The 17,580-nt window shown below is 41.5% G+C and overlaps 1 protein-coding gene across 5 annotated transcripts in view; it reads right to left on the reverse strand.

The window, feature by feature from the left end:
- LOC124487104 (RAS guanyl-releasing protein 2-like) overlaps positions 1 to 17,580 on the reverse strand; it is a 109,067-nt gene that overhangs the window by 19,679 nt on the left and 71,808 nt on the right. The window lies entirely within an intron of this gene.

Raw genomic sequence — 17,580 nt, forward strand, 5'->3', positions numbered from 1 at the left:
CTGGTCTTCCCAAAAAAAACACTGACAGCTCATTCAAAATTCTGCAGCTAGATTATTAACCAAAACGAAGAGAGAACACATTAGTCCTGTCCTAGCTACTTTACACTGGCTCCCTGTTACCTTCAGAATTGACTTTAAGGTCCTATTCCTCACATACAAAGCTCTACACGGACAAGGACCTAGCTACATTGCTAACTCTCTTATAAACTACACACCAGCTAGAACACTGCGCTCATCAAATGCAGGCCTATTAGAGGTCGCCGGAAGCAGCCATAAGAAGATTGGTGATGCTGCCTTTGCCAATTACGCCCCAAAACTATGGGGCAAATTACCCATAAATATCAGAGAAGCAAATACGCTAGACATTTTTAAAAGACAACTTAAAACCTACCTTTTTACCAAAGCATTTAACTAATTTTTATCTCAGAAGGGCCTTACAACTGGTAGTAGTTATATTATTGTTTTTATAGATTTGCTTTGTATTCCCGCAAAGATTGCGGCTTGTGTTTGAATTGCATTATTGCTTATGTGTTACATTTTATCAATTTTGTTGAGTTATTGTATTTTGTTATTCAGTAGTTTTTATTATTATTATTTTACTTTATTTTAGTTTTTTATTTATTTTAATTGAGAAACCACAAAGACTGTGCAAGAGTGCATGTGTTTTGTTATATGGTTGGAAACTGCAAGTGCAGCTCGGATCTAAGACGGATTCGAGAGACCGCAGATAGAGTGCGGCTTGTCTGGGTTGTTTTATGTGTGGAAACTGCAAGTGGCAGCTCGGATCCAAGACGGATTCGAGAGACCGCAGATAGAGTGCGGCTTGTCTGGGTTGTTTTACGTGTGGAAACTGCAAGTGGCAGCTCGGATCCAAGACGGATTCGAGAGACCGCAGATAGAGTGCGGCTTGTCTGGTTTGTTATATGTTTGGAAACTGCACGAGGCAGCTCGGATCCAAGACGGATTCGACAGACCGCAGAAAGAGTGCGGCTTGTCTGGGTTGTTATATGTGTGGAAACTGCACGAGGCAGCTCGGATCCAAGACGGATTCGAGAGACCGCAGATAGAGTGTGGCTAGTCTGGTTTGTTATATTTTTTAGATCTATTAATTTTATCACTTGTATTATTGTTTTTGTTGATTTTATGTAAAGCACCTTGAGCTGCAATTCCTGTATGAAATGTGCAATATAAATAAGTATACTTACTATATAAATAAAGTCTTACTTACTTAATAAATCACACACACCCACATACTAAATAATCTGAGAGAAACTACTATCCCAGCTCCAATCCTGTCAGTTGAGAAAAAAAGAATACATTTCTGGATACAAAGTCTGATCACTGGAAACTGCTACGTTATTAGGTGTAGACCCTATAACTGAAGTAGAATGAGACACATTGCCGGGTTGGTACAGATGACAGGAGCTTTAATGAAACGTGTTCATCCGTACTTCGTACGACAACCAACCTCCTAGACTCTAGGGGGCAGCATTCATTCACTAACATAACATCCCCCTACGTCACTTCTGACACCATGTTATGTTATTAGGTGTAGACCCTATAACTGAAGTAGAATGAGACACAACGTTGGGTTGGTACAGATGACTGGAGCTTTACTGAAACGTGTTCATCCGTACTTCGTACGACTCCCAACCTCCTAGACTCTAGGGGGCAGCATTCATTCACTAACATGACAGAAACCTGCATGATAGTTTTACTATTTTTCAGTCGCTGTTTTGCCGACCTTACGTTACAACACAAAATAATATAGGGCCAGTTGGGAGATCGATCATTTATATGATTAAGCAGCCCCAGTGCCCCCGCTCCCATAACGCGCACTACACGCTGTGTGTAGGGCACCTAGTCCTGAGGGGGCACCAAAAAATAGTCATCTGAAAAATCATCATAGTTATAATAATTATAATGCCGATATTATTTCAGTAGGCCTATAGAAATATTTGGCACCTTTTAGACATGTATATCACAAAATAGGAAGAACAAAAGATATATTTAATTACTCAAAAAAAGTTACGATGGTGCCGCCCCCCCCCCCCCCCCCCCCCCCCCCCCAAAAAAAAAACACACTCAACTTCCCAAGCTTGCCGTGGGTGCCCTTTCCTATCTCATACCCCTTTTCCACCAACGCATTTTGGGTGCCGGTTCGGAGCCGGTGCCTAATCGCGAACCAGTTCTTCCTCTTTCGACAGACTGGGAACCGGAAAAGTGGTTCGCAACAAGCACCACTTCGGAGCTGGTCTAGTTTACGAACCAACAAAGAACCGCTTGGGGCGGGGTTACCGTGACCAACAAAACGCTTTGGCCGCCATTGCAAAGTTTTACAATTCATATTTCAGCCAAACGGTACTTGTAAATCAGAATCTGAATGAAAATGTATCGAGAAGTGGGCAGTGTAGTTGCTGAAAATGTGCTTATTTTATTGATGAAACTGCTAATTTGTAAATTTGCTCCGACTTTTATTATTCTCGATTGTAATGTAAACATTCGGGATGCGCGCGCAATGTGGCTGCAGAAAACCGGGAAAGGATAGAATTTTTAATGGCAAAAGGACCACACGGATAATACAAAGAGTTAAATTTAAAAATACCAAAAAGGTAGAGGAGGACAGCCTTTAAAAGAGAAAGCGATTACCCATTGATCTGTCGCATCAGAATTTTGATTTGGGTCACGAAAGTTTTTAAATTTGAGTGAGAATGTTCCCCGGTACAGACCGTATAGTCGAGTGGCAACCATGTCTTCGTCATGTCACTAAGTTCATAATTTAACAGTTCATAATTTTACAGTTTTACAGTCAATTTTACATTTTAAAAGTCGAGAAGGACAGCTTTCAAGAGATATGGAAATTCTGCTTTTAACCAGCTGGTCCGATTGTTTTTCTGATTTGTTCAAACTGGCCATGAATGAGACTGCGTCCCCGTTACACTGTTTTGACGTTAGCCTCAGTCAGACTCGCTCACTGGCAGTGTGCACAATGTTGTGATTCACTCAATTTTACACCAGAAACGTCAGGGAGGACTGCCTAATGTAGATACGAGCCTGATGAAGATAGCCAGCATCTCGGATTTCTTTAACCAAGCCTGTTTAATTCGTCATTTGCCTGAAAAAGCGACCTCCGTTAGCCAGGCTAGTTTTGGCCGATCACTTGGTCAGGCTATTTAAGGGTAGCCTGGCTGCCAGCCCAACTTCTCCCCGCCCAAAAGAAATTTGTTCGGGAAATTGGGTCTGGAGGGTCTCGTATTGGGGACCAACTACAGAAAACCAGAATCTGGGCGAACCAATTAAATTGCCGGGCGGGCTTTATAGGATGATGGACAGATGATCAACCAGTAACGTAATCACCCACGTCACAAAAGAGCGTTTAAGTTGAATTCGTTTTGAACAAACATGGCTACCGCTGGGGATCTGGGATGTTATGATTCTGCCATCGAGTCTGTTTTAGAAGACATCGGGAGCGCATTAATTTTGAAAGAGGAACAGAGAGACGCAATCAAGGCATTTGTCAATGGAAAATATGTTTTTGCCGTCCTTCCTACGGGATTCGGTAAAAGTTTAATTTATCAGCTGGCCCCGATGGAGTTGTAATCCTGAACGGAGAACTTGTTCGTATATGCATTGCCCTTTATTGTTTCGCTCAAAAAGGTTGACCGTGTGAACAAGTACTCTCCCTACCCTTAAATTAATTTTACAACACCGGCAAAAATCGTTTGTATTCATTCTTCAAGCATACTTCAAGTCTGCTTGTAGTTTAGTTCTGTTGACAACAACTATGCGGTGCTTAACATACGTCACATACTTTGTTGCTCTGATTGGTTGTAGATCTATCCAATTGAGCGAAGAGGCATTTGTTTTCCAGGCTCGTTTGAAACACGCCCTGTAGTCAAAGCCCAACGGAGAGTTCTCAGACTCATATTCTGAATAGAATTATGAGTATGACAACGTCAGGCTAATTTAAGGGTATCGGGGTCAAGTGAATTTTGTGCATAGACAAGTGAAACGTAAATGTATTTGTCCAAAGGCCAAGAGCCTTAAAAAGTTAATATCAAGCCCTGCAATCCAGTGGCCAGAGATATAGGATGACCTGATCGACACTCCAAGTGTAATAGACCGGGGAGAAGTTTGTCTTTTACAACCGAAATGCGCAGTTGAGACTGCTTGACAGTTGTGTGACGTAGGGTGATAATTGGTCTATACAAATGGCGAGTTGAACAAACACGTCGGATGAGCCGTGTTTGGATGCCGATGTAGGTTCGCAAAACCATGAGCAACAACAGCAACGAAACGTCCGCCATTGTTGATGTTGTGTTTGGCGCTACCGCGCTAGCGTTGCTGGGAAATATGAGACGTATACAGTGACGTAATGACGTGGCTCTGTGGTGGCTCTCGCCCGTGGAAAAGCAAACCGGTTCTTAGTAAGCTCCGTTCTTGAACCAGCTCCGAACTGGCTCTAGCACCAGCTCCGAACTAGCTCCCGGTTCACTTTGGTGGAAAGGGGGTATCAGTGGCCTGACGAACTTAGACAGTAAGCAGGTCAACCTTTCGAAAATGGCCTCAAAAAGACAACAGGAGTCAGGGGCAGAAAAAAGAAAGAAAGAAACTGCGAGATGATGCTCGTGCATCACTTTCAGGTAAGTCCATGTTTCATCATTGTTAAATACGCGAAATGTGCTGCTAATTTAATGGCTAGCCTATGCATACACCTCGAACTAGCTGACATTATTGCTAATGTTAGCACACTCAAATATGTTAGCAAGCTAAATTGAGATTTTACTCTTAAACATTGTCTATGCATTTTACTAGTAACTGACGCCAGCTAGCTGTTACTTTACTTTACATTATATGATGCTTTTATATTCAATTTATCAAATAGTTTTTAAATGAGTAATAAAGGTAAAGAGCTCCTTGGCTGCATGCTTCAGCTTTAAATGTTTATAATTTGGCAAACCAGGCTAAGAAACGTAAGGGTGGGTCTGATAAGACAAAAACACATCCCCATCACTAGACAAGGTTTACCAATTCAAAAACGGCTATGTTTATTTTACATGAAGCTCAAAAAATGATTTTGCGCTCAAATAAAGGCAATTATTTTTGCTTGCGCTCGTTGCACACTCGCATTAAGTCGGGACATCCGTAACTAGCATCACATCAAACACATGGCATATACGGGGGCCGGTCCTGATGGGCCGGTCTCGATCAGAGTCCAGGGCCTATTTTTACTCCCCGTCCGTCCCTGCCAAGCCCTGATCAACCACCCTCAACCAGCTGTTTAGGGACAGATACACAGCAGAGAACCACCACCTCTTAATAGGTGTTACATTGTGATGCTGCTGTTGTGTTATTGGTAGGCTATTGAGTTATATGTTTGGTAATTTTTTCGGGGTGGGAGGGCATTATAAAGGAATTATGCTTAGGGAACCAACATGGCTAGCAGCGGCACTGAGCAGCCCTATAAAATCCACTTACTCTCACGTTTGTGAAATGTTAGCTGCAAAGCATAACAACTGTCGCCTTAAGCTTTCTTAAAAAATCGTGGTGATCATGGGTCATTTGTGGACTGTAATACAAAGTTTTTAATTAGGCTATAATAAGTAGGCCTACTTGAGTATTGTCTGCTGTTTTATACTTGTAGTCCACTGCATCTTGGACACAAATATTGTAGGCTACTTTGAATTTTCATTAGGGATGCACGATAATATCTGCACGACATCGGTATCGGCAGATAAAAGTTTAAAAACGTAATTATCGGCATCTGCAGATATTAAACTTTCTGCCATTGTACCTGGTCGGCTGTGTGACAGTACTTCACTGTATCAAAGGATGATGACAAAATGGCTATTTGCGGAGTTAGAGCCACGTTATATTATGCCTAGCCGTCGTTTTTTTTCTGATGTGGCCTTACCCGAAGTCCAAAGTGTGGTGTCCAATTACGCAGAGAAGCTCCTTACTGATACCACCCATATCAATTTTACTACGGACATCTGGACATCTAGTGTAAGCCCTGTCAGCATGTCGAGTCTCACAGCTCAATGGTTCGATGAAGACTTCATACTTAAAAAGGCTGTACTACAATCTTAGGAGTGCTCAGGTTCTCATACAGCAGCTGTAATAGCATCCGCTTTTGACGGCATGTTTGTGAAATGGAAAATAGCAAAAGAGACTGTGCATGTAGGGGTACGTGACAATGCGCGCAACATGGCAAAAGCAATGGTGGACTATGGTGTGCCAAATCTCCCATCCATGGCTCACACGCTTCAGTTGGTTGTGCAAGAAGGTGTCCTGTCCCAGCGTAGCATTGTGGATGTTGTGGCCAAGGGAAGGAAAAAGGTGGGGCATTTCAAGCACTCTCAGGTTGCATACAGTTGATTAGAAGATGTACAGAGGGAGCTCTGAATGCCAATAAAACGTCTTTAACAGGATGTTGTGACTTGATGGAATTCGACATACTACATGATGCAGAGCCAAGTCGAACAGAAGAGTGCATTGGGTGCATATGCCGCGGATTTCGAGCTCCCTGCAACACTGACGGCAAATAAGTCAGGAATACTTGAAAACATGGCTCTTCTCGCTCCCTTTGAGCAGCTGACCAGAGAGATGAGTTCTGCGGAGGCCTCTGCTGCTGGTGTGATCCCCGCTGTTGTGGCCCTTACACGACTACTTAGCCGGCCCAGTGACACAGACAGGGGCGTACAGACAGCCAAAAGTACCCTGTTGGAAGCGCTCAGTAAGCGCTTTAACTGTGTGCAACGTGAGGCACTTTATTCGGTGGCAACAATGCTTGACACGCGTTAAAAAGATCGCTACTTTGATTTGGAGGAGAGCAGTGTTCGCGACCTGCTTTTGAAAGTCTTGAATGAAATGGATAGCAGTGGAGATGGCGGTAGAGGGAATCTTCAAGAGAAGAAGACCCGAACAAGATCGCTGTTGGATGCATATGACGAAATTCTGGAGGAGAACATGGTGTTTGAAGGGCAAGCCAAAACCCAAATCGCGTCACAGGTAGGCTTAACGCCTTAACTTATACACTAGGCCAAAACTCAGTCTTCTATTTCTATTATTTTGTAGGTACACATGTACCTAGCTGAACCCACAATTCCTAGGACTGCCAGCTCTTTGGAAAACTGGAGAAGCAACCAGGCCCGATTAACTGCTCTTGCGCGTGCTGCATGCATGTACTTAAGTGCACCCAGCACAAGTGTTGAGCACAAGTGTACTACATTTCGTTACTATTCCAGGACCTGTTCAGAAATCGGGATATTAGAAAAGAAAAGAGAAAAAAGGGAGAGAGCTAGCAGGGGCATTACCCCAAATAAAAGTAATTAAAAAAAAATCCAGTCAACTTCGAAAGATGCTCCCAGCCAGGCTGCAGAGACGAGCAGCAGTAGCCACGATGCTAGCCAAGAGGAAGCTAGTTTGAGCAAAGCTGACACTGAGAAAGCGCATGTTCTGCATTGCTCGTATTGCTTTGAGGATATTCTGCACCTTAACCACTTAACTGTGGCAGGAGGAGAAAGGTCCTTCAGTAAACTCTAAATCATAAAAATGACTTGCGCTCCACAATGAACCAGGAGAGGCTCAATCACAATACTTGCCATTGAGTGTGAAATGGGTCGACAAATTGACTTCAAATACATTATAAAAGACTTTGCATCCAGAAAGACAGGGAAGATGGCTGTATAATAGGCAAAGATGAAGGCAGGTAAATTGCATTTTATACTAGAAAATGTGGTGCGAGTGTAGCAGATCTCAGGGTGTCAAATTGTTATTTGTATGTGTGTGTGTGTGTGTGTGTGTCTGCCCCGGTGCCACACAAGTTGTTAAGGCCTCTCAGTTATATTTATTAAACTTTATGTTTAAGTTTTATGTATAAAGATGTATTTGTTTAGCTATAATGTAGCTCCCATCACTGAGTAAGAGCTCTCAGTTTACATATTTTATGTAGGAGAGAGAGAGCACACACGTGCATGCAATAATATATGCAGAGAATGTCTAATATAGGGAGAACAGCCACTCTCGGGAAACTTCCGGGTTCTGAACTGGTTGCAGTTCCACTGTAGTTCCATGTGAGGGCGCTAACGAGCAAGTGTAGAATTAATGGAGGTCTATGGAGCTATACCCCTCAAAATCCACTTTTCTAAGGATATAATTTTTGGTCTAGTAATTTGAATTCTGAATTCAAAAGGGGAGGCAAAACAAATACACACTGCTGGCTGTTAGATTGTTTTCAAGTCGCCTTTCTGTTCTAAAAAGCCTTTGAAAATGTCATTGACGCCATATACATCGTACGACCAGAGCTACTGCTTTACGGCAAGCTCTGGTCACTTCCTTTTTTCTCTCAAGGCATCGACAACACAGCTGACAGGTTAGGCTCTCCCTGTCAATACACATGCTAGAAAGAGTTTTGGCTTGCTAATGTTGTTGCTAATGTTGCTAATGCTCTGACATTCTGGTACTGCTTCGGATGCCATCAGGCAGGATCTCTGGTCGTAGTCAGTCCCTCACTAACCAATCAGCATTCATTAGCCGAATGCTAGCGTGTTATGGGCAACAACGACTCACCCTGTAAGAATTCACAAGGACATAAGTACACAAGAACTTTCTACCTATAATCCATGTTGAACATGCAAAAACTACAATCAAATTGGAGATTTCTCAACGACAATCAGGCGCAAGAGACAAATGTAGACTCCCATTCAACATGCACTCGCTCGCGATCACCCCAAGTGGAACTCTAGTGGAATTACATCCAAATTCGGTACAATGGGGCTTAATAGGGAGTGGCAAGGCTTTCCTTAAACAGGCTCTGATATAAGTAAAGACCTATTAGGGGGGGCCCATTCACTGTACCTTTTCAGGGGCCCAGACATTTCTATGTCGCTCTGGATAAGAACGTCTGCTAAAATGACTAAATGTATGGGCGGCCCTGCAAGGAGCCAAACATACGCTCATCACAACCGCAAGCTGTATGTAGGCTACAGTATGATTTTGTCGCTAACAGTTATTAGCAATGCTAACGTCTCCTGTATCTAGCATAGGTAGAATGCTAAACACATCAACATACTTTACTTAGCAAATGACATAAGCTAGACTAGCTGTAGTCGGCATTCGAAGGGAAGCTTCCCAAAAAATAGCCAGAAAACGAATAGCAGTTGGCCTATTGCTAACGCTTGTCTAGATTATGTATTTCAAAGAACTGGAGAAAGGCAGGTGCTAGATACAGGATATGTTAGCATTGCTAATAAGTGTTACCGACAAAATCATACTACAGCTTGCGGTTGTGATGAACGTAAGGTCGGAAGCACCCTTTTTCAGCAGGTTTCTGAAATGGACACTGATATGGACATTGATTCACTGCACACTAGTCACTTATACACTGTCACTTTCAGTACTGGTTGCACTATCAGTAACATTGCACTACTGTACCTCACTGTACTTTGCCATCAGGCTCCTGTATGGTCATTGACATAGTCACTGATCTGCAATTTTGCACTATTGTACTGTCCTCCACCTAGGTTAGAATAGGTCATAGGGTTGTTATAGGTGTTATGTGCATTTAGGGTTAGTATAGTGTATTATTTATTGTTATCTGTATATTTAGGGAGTTTTAGTAGCAGGGTTAGTATAGTCGATTATTTATTGCTATCTGTATATTTAGGAATTTTCCCTTATTTAAGCTCAGCATTGATGTAAATTATGTTCTGTGTACTTATATGTTTTGCCAGGTGCTTCCATTGTCTTGTCTTAAGAATTTCAGTGCCCAGTCTGACCATGTGTTGTTCTGTGTACCTGACAAATAAAAGACTTGAACTTGAACCTAAGTCAAACCTAAGTTGCTTCGACAAAAGAAGTGGAAACAACTAACGTTGTCATTTCAAATGAGATCTAGTCAATCTGTTAAACTGTTGTGTAGACACAATAGCCCAAAAACCCAGTCAATCACCCCTTTAAGGAAACTATTCAAGGAGGTACTGTTTGAAAAGTATGAAAATTGTGACGTGAAAATATAAATAAATCTGCCATATTTTAAATCATCTCAATCGTTTTCATGAGTGAATGTCTATTTCTAAAATGATGCAAATCAAGTTTTTAATGTCCCGTATCTACAGCAAGTACCCTATCATCATAACAGATTAATTCTAGTACAGGAGAGACTTTTCAATAATTATAAAGCAGAGGTGTATATATCGGCATTCGGCCAGAATGAGCTTGTAAATATCGGCATATCGGCTAAAATTCAATATCGTGCATCCCTAATTTTCATTTAGCTTTTTAAACTTTGACTTTTTAAAAGATGCACAGTTTTGTTTCGTTTGAACACTGGGCTCAGGCCCAGAGTGGCCATCGGGAGAATTCCCGATGGGCCGCTCTGCCCGCTCATAAATTGGACAAGCAGATCGCCTGCTTTCTCTGTTTTTTTCACACACCGAATTAAATGATGTGTTATGTTTCTTAACTACTTTGTGACTGATAAATAAGCTAATATGCTACACGAAGTTTTAATTTCAATAAACACATGATCAGACCGTGCATTAAAAAGTGCCGTTTTCAGTTGTCGTAATGCTCTCTTTCTCAAACACAAGTGCGTGTACCGAGGTTGTTGCCATGGAGACAACCCTAAACCGTCATTTATTGTTGTGGAGGGAGTTAGCAAGATGAACATGATGCGAAGATAATAAAATAGATGGGGAAAAAGATGCCAGGAGGAACTGAAAAAGTCAGGTAAAAAAAAGAAAGATCAGTCACTGTCACTTCATAAATCTAGGTTCCTGCAAGGGTGGGAAAAATATGTTTTTCTCAAAAGCCCTGAATGTTTCAGGTAAACATTTTGGTTGTAATTTCCGGATATTTACATTTACATTTATGCATTTAGCAGACGCTTTTATCCAAAGCGACTTCCAAGAGAGAGCTTAATAACAATATATAACAATATGAGTCAAATGTAATGTTCATATTACATAAAGCAAAAAAAACTATTTTGCACTGAAATTAATCTAAAGAAATTCGCTACTGTGAAGTTTGGTTTTCAAATAACGTCACCAAGAGCACCTAGGTTTGGGTTAAGCCCCAAATGTTCAAGTATGGCTCGGCCCCTGGTGGGGGTGAGCTGGTTTTGGCCATTACAGTCCCGTGCTGAAAGTTGGTCCTGTTTTTGTTTTGTTAAAGCCTTTCACATATAGGGATTCCCACGCACCATTTACCCGTGCCACCCTGAGAAGACTTCTTGCCCCCCTTTTGCCACCCCATGTAAAATTCTCTAGATCCGCCACTGCTTCATGGGCTTCGTGACATGTACATACATTCGGGAAATATTACTTTGGCTGCTGTTACAGTACAATTTTACCAGAGGCAACAAATAAGCTTTAGATGGCCATAAAATTCAGATATTTATTGGGTGTGCTGAAGACTTCGGCGAGCACAACCATTGTTCTCTCATATATATTTATTATTTATTAGGGTTCCTCCGGTACGAAGTTGGCTTTTTCTTGTATAATGTGAGTTAATGGCAGCCCCTAAACCAGAACTGTAAAAAGTTGTGAAATTTGGCATGTTAAAACAGCAGAGCATTAGTAACTACCATACCAAACATGGGCCACTCTAGAAAGAAGTTGGGGCTACAGGCCACGCCCAATTTGACAATTTTCGAAGTGATGCCATTTGCAACCCATTTGTTCCAAATTCTGAAATTCATTACATATGCCTTATTTCTCATGAGGAACAAAAAAGCCTCAAGAACCTATAACAGCCACCATTTTGGATTTTTCTGTACAATAAAGATTAAGGAAATACGTTTTTTTTGCTTCTCTTCGTACAAATTTTGTCTAATCTTTAGAGTAACCCTCACTCAGGTATTATAAGGATTTTTGATTTTCAAAACCGTTTGTCCGGTACAGAATCAGGTACATCAGAATCGGCAGCAAAGCAACCAAACAGGAAGTTGGGTCATATCTCAGCAAATCTTTGAGATATCAACTCCAAACCTGGTATGTCACGAGGAAGACACTACAACATTTACCATGTGCAAAGGCAACTTAATATCTTCAAAATTGATTGAAATAAAGGAGATGTCATTTATTGCTAACGCTAAAATAATGCTTTACAAATCCGCCGGTCAAAAAGTCACACAATGTACACACAAGTACATATGAAGACTCTTGAGTTGACTTGAATGTTTAGTACACAAATCTGAGAAAAAAGTTCAATGTAAGATGAAAAGTAGATTTATTGTGAATATTTGAAATATGCATGCTTGGCTAATTGCTAGGGCTTTTTAAAAAAATCTTCTCTCCCTCTGCTCCTCAGCACGAGTGCTCCAAATTCTCACACACACTTTCTGGTCCTTGACACACGTGCAAGCTTGGTAAGACGCACACACATCCAAGCTTTTCTGAAAAGGGTGGGCTGACCATGCCCCCACCCAGACCCCTTGGTTTTTAGCATAGGCCCTTGTGGATCTTGGTGTAATTACATTTCCAATTTTGTATGCAATGGTAAAAAGTTCTGGAACATTGAAAGTATAGGCCGTGAGTAACTACCACACCACAAATGGCCCACTATTGCCCATAGGTGGAGCTACAGGCCACGCCCTAATTGGCCATTTTCAAAGTGATGGCATTTCGACCCCATCAGTCTAAAATGTCTAAAACTTGCTATACATGCTTATTCATCATGGGAAACCATACAGTGGGGACCCATACAGTCTGCCATGTATGGTGAACATTTTGAAAAACATACAAATATCTTCTTATGAACCATGACTCCAATTGACTTAAAATTCAGCATGTATGTTGTGTAGGACACATATGTAGTTATGCTATGAGACAACAATAGCTATGGAAATAAGAGTGAATGGAATTAGGAGGGCGGCTTTGTCAACATGCAAATGTTCTTGTTGTTTGTGTATAATTTGACTATGAATGTGTACACAACAGCTAGTTCCAACCAACTAGCTATACCACCAGTTACTCGTAAGCAGATGAATGTGGTATCTGACCTATCCTAGTTGTCCTCATGACTCTTGTCAATTCTGCATTGACTGAGATTTTAGAACGAGATAAACTCAGCCAGAGATTCAATGTCCGCGGTTTTTAAAACAAATCGTGGATCTTTGAAAAGAGTGCCGCGGGTGAAAATGTATAGATAACGGGTGGCAGATTTTTGGGCTAATTCTAAATCTAGAGCGGGCACCGCATTTCTGCCTTGGGGCGACCTTTGGGTGAGGGGGAAAGAGCAATGATGGGGAAAGTGTGTCGGAAAGCGAGAAGAGTCCATAACATTCACATACTTGTCACCTCACTTTCCTAAAGTAATTGTTGCTCCTTGTCTCTGTTCGGTGGTGATAGGAAGCGGCATGATTAAATAATTTGTTGTATTGAACCAATGACACGTGCGAATAGTAGAAAACAAGGAAAATATTAATCCGCCAGTCATTTTTACATTATAACTATGGAGGGATCTATCGGATGAATGTGTTAACTCCTCCATTGTGCACAACAAATATTGGGCTAGATTTCAGGCATTTTCGTCTGGTTTTGAGCTCTCATTGGGCTGTAAATTGTTGCTGTACTTGGCAACCCTGAACTCCCGAGTCAAAGCTTTTAAAGAATGGATGGCATGATGGGCCGGACGAGAGCACAGGTGGCCTTACAGAACACACTTCAAAGTTGTCACTTTCAAAAGGGTTGTATTTTGACCCCGTCAGGCCAAGATGTCTGAAAGGTGGTATGCATGCCTTATTGCTCATGAAGAACCAAAAAGTCTCAAGAACCCATAATGTCGGCAGCATGGATTTTTCTCTACAGTGACAATTTGTGAAGAATTTCCCAAAAAGATTTTAAATCAGTTATTGCTCCAATTGTCTGAGAATGTTGTTCAGCATTCTCACAATTGTTTTTCAACTTTGGAGTTCTTCCACCGTTTTTTAGCAACTAGTCCTGCATACTTTCACCGATTCCTACAAATCTTGTATCAAACCGTTCAGCTCCTTCAGGAGATGATGGTTATGACTTTTGGTATTTCTCACTTTTATACTTTTTAAAGAATTAAGGTTTTTGTGCAAATTATTCTCCCATTAAAAGTAATGGTAAATCCTTTCAAATCATTAAAAAGCGTCCTCCTCTTTCAAACTCAACTACTTCAGCATACTTTCAGCTAGGGACACCATTCAACCTTTAAAATGATCCTCAGTCTCTGCACAAGACATTCAGCTATTTCCAAATGATTCAGCTTTTTCAAATATGTTCAGCCAGACAACGTCGGTGTCAAATGTTCGTCTTGGACACGATTGCGTTGCTTCTATTGGGATTCACGTTCTGTTGCATGGTTTAGGCTTGAATTACGTTTTTGTGGCAAAAAGTGCCTTGTGTGGCAAAAGGGAACTAGCCTAAAGTAGACTAGCCTTGTGTGGCAAAAGGGTGCTAGCCTAAAGTCACAACGTCAGCACATGTGAAGTGAACACGATTTTGCTACCTGCATATACCTAATACAGCTGGCAGCTGTGCTTCGTTTTGCTCCTAGACTCAGATCTACCATTGTAGAGCTAGCTAACTACTAGACTTCTGCTGTGTGGGAATTGCGGGATCTAGCCCAGGGGTGGGGAACCTTTTTTCTGCCAAGGGCCATTTGTATATTTATAAAATCATTCGGGGGCCGTACAGAATTATCAACTTAAAGATTTGCCTGCTATATTTGGTCAAACATTTAATTAGCTCACCCCATGTGATGGCTGGAACTGCTTCTCTTTGGTGAGGTTTGCGATGTCAGCTGGTAAGGGTGCAGCCTGCTTTGACTAGGGGTGCATAGAACATTTCTGGGGGGGTTTCATGATTACGGAAAGGGATTGTATAATTTTTTTATATTGCTACCATTTTTGAGACTGCTAATAGATCTGAGTGTTAATCAGGCGCGGGGCCATATGTTGTAAACATTTGGGGCTTAGCCAAAACCAACAACGTATTCTGGGTTTGCTTTGCTAGAAAGGAATTCCACATGTAATGCGAGCAAGCAAAATTTTTGGGTACATTGGTACGCAACGCTGCGCGCCTCCACGGTCCTCTTCCACATTAAAATAGTGCTGCTGCCAACAAATAATGCACCTAACTAGAACATGCATTTCCTGCTGAAAATGCATTGGAATGCTGAAATCTGAATTTAATTTTTTTAAATGGTTGAAAATACAGAAATGAGAAAATACTCGCAAGCTGAAAGCTGAAATGAATTAAAAAAATGTATGATTCACACAAAAGAGGGAGTGTGGAAGCTGAACTGCATCATCTAACAAAGCTAAGTGCTTAAATACAATGCGAGAGAGTGCGTTTGAACATTGTGAAGCAATCGAAGAAATAGTTGAATTTCAAGAGGCAGTGTGGAAGCTGAACTGCATCAACAAAGCTGAGCTTAAATAGCCTACAATATGGGAGAAGCTGAAAGTTAGACTGTTAAACAGAATAAGAAGTAGGCTAGCTAGTTGTAACAAGAATATTATAGTTTTAACAGCTGAAATGAGTTGGGACAGTAATATCAGTAGCAGATGTAGCCTATCATTGAGTGCGTTTTCTCGGCTTAGTAGGATTCAATGTGTTGATTGAATGAAACATACAACAGTAGGGCCGATACAGGAAGACACGGCGACACTTTGTTGCAGAAGGATGATGGTGCAAGTTTTGTCCGTGGAGCATACAACGATTAATAAAAATAATTATGTAGACATGTTTGAGTAATCGTACAACTAATTACACATGTAAACGGAGCAATCATATTATTGGCATAAACCTACAACGGTTATCGGGTTTCTCATAGTCAAGTGAACGCACTCGGTGGCGTAGTAGAACAAAACAGTAGCCTACCATTAGCATAGTAGCTAGTTAAAGAGATATTAGCAGCATCTGCAGAATTAGTAGTTGTAGTAGTGGCAAGATATAGCAGTATCAATAGTGGTAGTAGTTGTGTTGTGGTGCTCTTACAGTGCGTGTCCACTGCAGCGACGCGATGCGAGCGACAACATGTTTTCCATTCATTTTCTATGGAGCCAGGCGAATCGCTTGCGTGGTGCATTGTGGGTAGCGACGCGACAGAGTTGAGATTTTCTCAACTTTATGCAAATGAGGAGCGATTTTCTCTAGCGATGGCCAATCGGAGTGTTTTCTTGTTTCTCGTAACGTAGCAACCATGGTAAACATTTCTAGCTTTCTAGGTTTCAAGGTGGAGGAGAAACTAATCGTTTGTGTGGCTGCTTACCCAGTCCTGTACGATACATAGCTGTATTCGTACAGAGATGTTAATACAAAAAAACGATGCATGGCGCAAGGTTTGCCGAAGTTGTGGGTGCTTATACTTGTACAAATTCAGTTTAGTCACATTACGTAACTTTGTTCTGTGGTAACTAGCTAGCTAGCCCGGCTGGAACTCCCTATCGTATCGACAGATTAGCAGAGACTGAGGAATATATGTATGTCTATTACACAGTTTTGTATTTTGTATACAAGTTGCACACTTGGCCATGACAACTACAACAGTGACTTCAGAGAACTACATTCTACATTAATATGTTTGAAACGCCCCCGCGTGTGGTGAACTGTGGGAAGGCAAGCGATGGCAAGCGATTCGCGTCGCTGCAGTGGACACGCACTGTTACCGTGCGTGTCCACTACAGCGGCGCGGAGCGTCAGCTTCCAATCCATTTTCAATAAAACCGGGCGTTGACGCTCGCGTACGCTCCCAAAATGCCCTACACGAGCGTCAACCCTCGGTTTCATTGAAAATGAATTGGAAGCCGACGCCAACGCGCCGCCTGCTCCGCTGTAGTGGACACGCACGGTTAGTCTTTTAAAGAGACGAGTTGACTGAATAGCTTGTCTTGTGTCTCCACTAATCAGCTAATACCAATCACCTGTGTAAGAGACTGGCGCGTGTTTGTGTGGTTACCACGGTGATGGTGCAGCTATGGCTTCTAATGCGGGCAGAGAATAACATAAAATGTAGCTAAAATCCACACCTCAAACAAGTTAACCTAGACGCAAAACTATACGTCCAATCCCAAAAATAACGATATTTTCCGAGACCCAAGACTCTGACGAAACCAGACATGTCCTTTATCTGTCTGTATGGTCAGAAATATGACTCTACCAGCAGTTTCTAAATCTGGTTGTTTTTGCCTTTTCTGACAAATTTGTCACCAGATTTGCATTGTACTCTATGGGGGGAGAGTTGGACTTTGTCTCGCTTTCGTGGGGCTCTGAATAAATGTGTAAGTCTGTTGGATTCCACAGACAACTGTCTACGACTAGCACAAAATTAGCTATCTATTGATCCAAAAACGAAGCATGAAAGCAAACATTGTGGCAATGCTGGCAAACTAGAAATACTTTTTGAAACTGATTTCAAAGCTCCCCTCCACTCTAAGCGTTTCAGTCTGCACTCCAGGCTTTCTTGTACACACCCATGTAAATCTCAGAAACAGTTGAAAAAGTAATGAAACATAATCAGTGATATTTAAAAAAGTTGAATAGATATCAAAAAGCTGAATTAAAAAAAAAATAGTTTAGGGTTTTGTCAACATTTTAAAATTTAAAT

Source organism: Hypomesus transpacificus, chromosome 25 (assembly GCF_021917145.1).
Source record: "Hypomesus transpacificus isolate Combined female chromosome 25, fHypTra1, whole genome shotgun sequence".
NCBI classification, from domain to species: Eukaryota; Metazoa; Chordata; class Actinopteri; order Osmeriformes; family Osmeridae; genus Hypomesus; species Hypomesus transpacificus.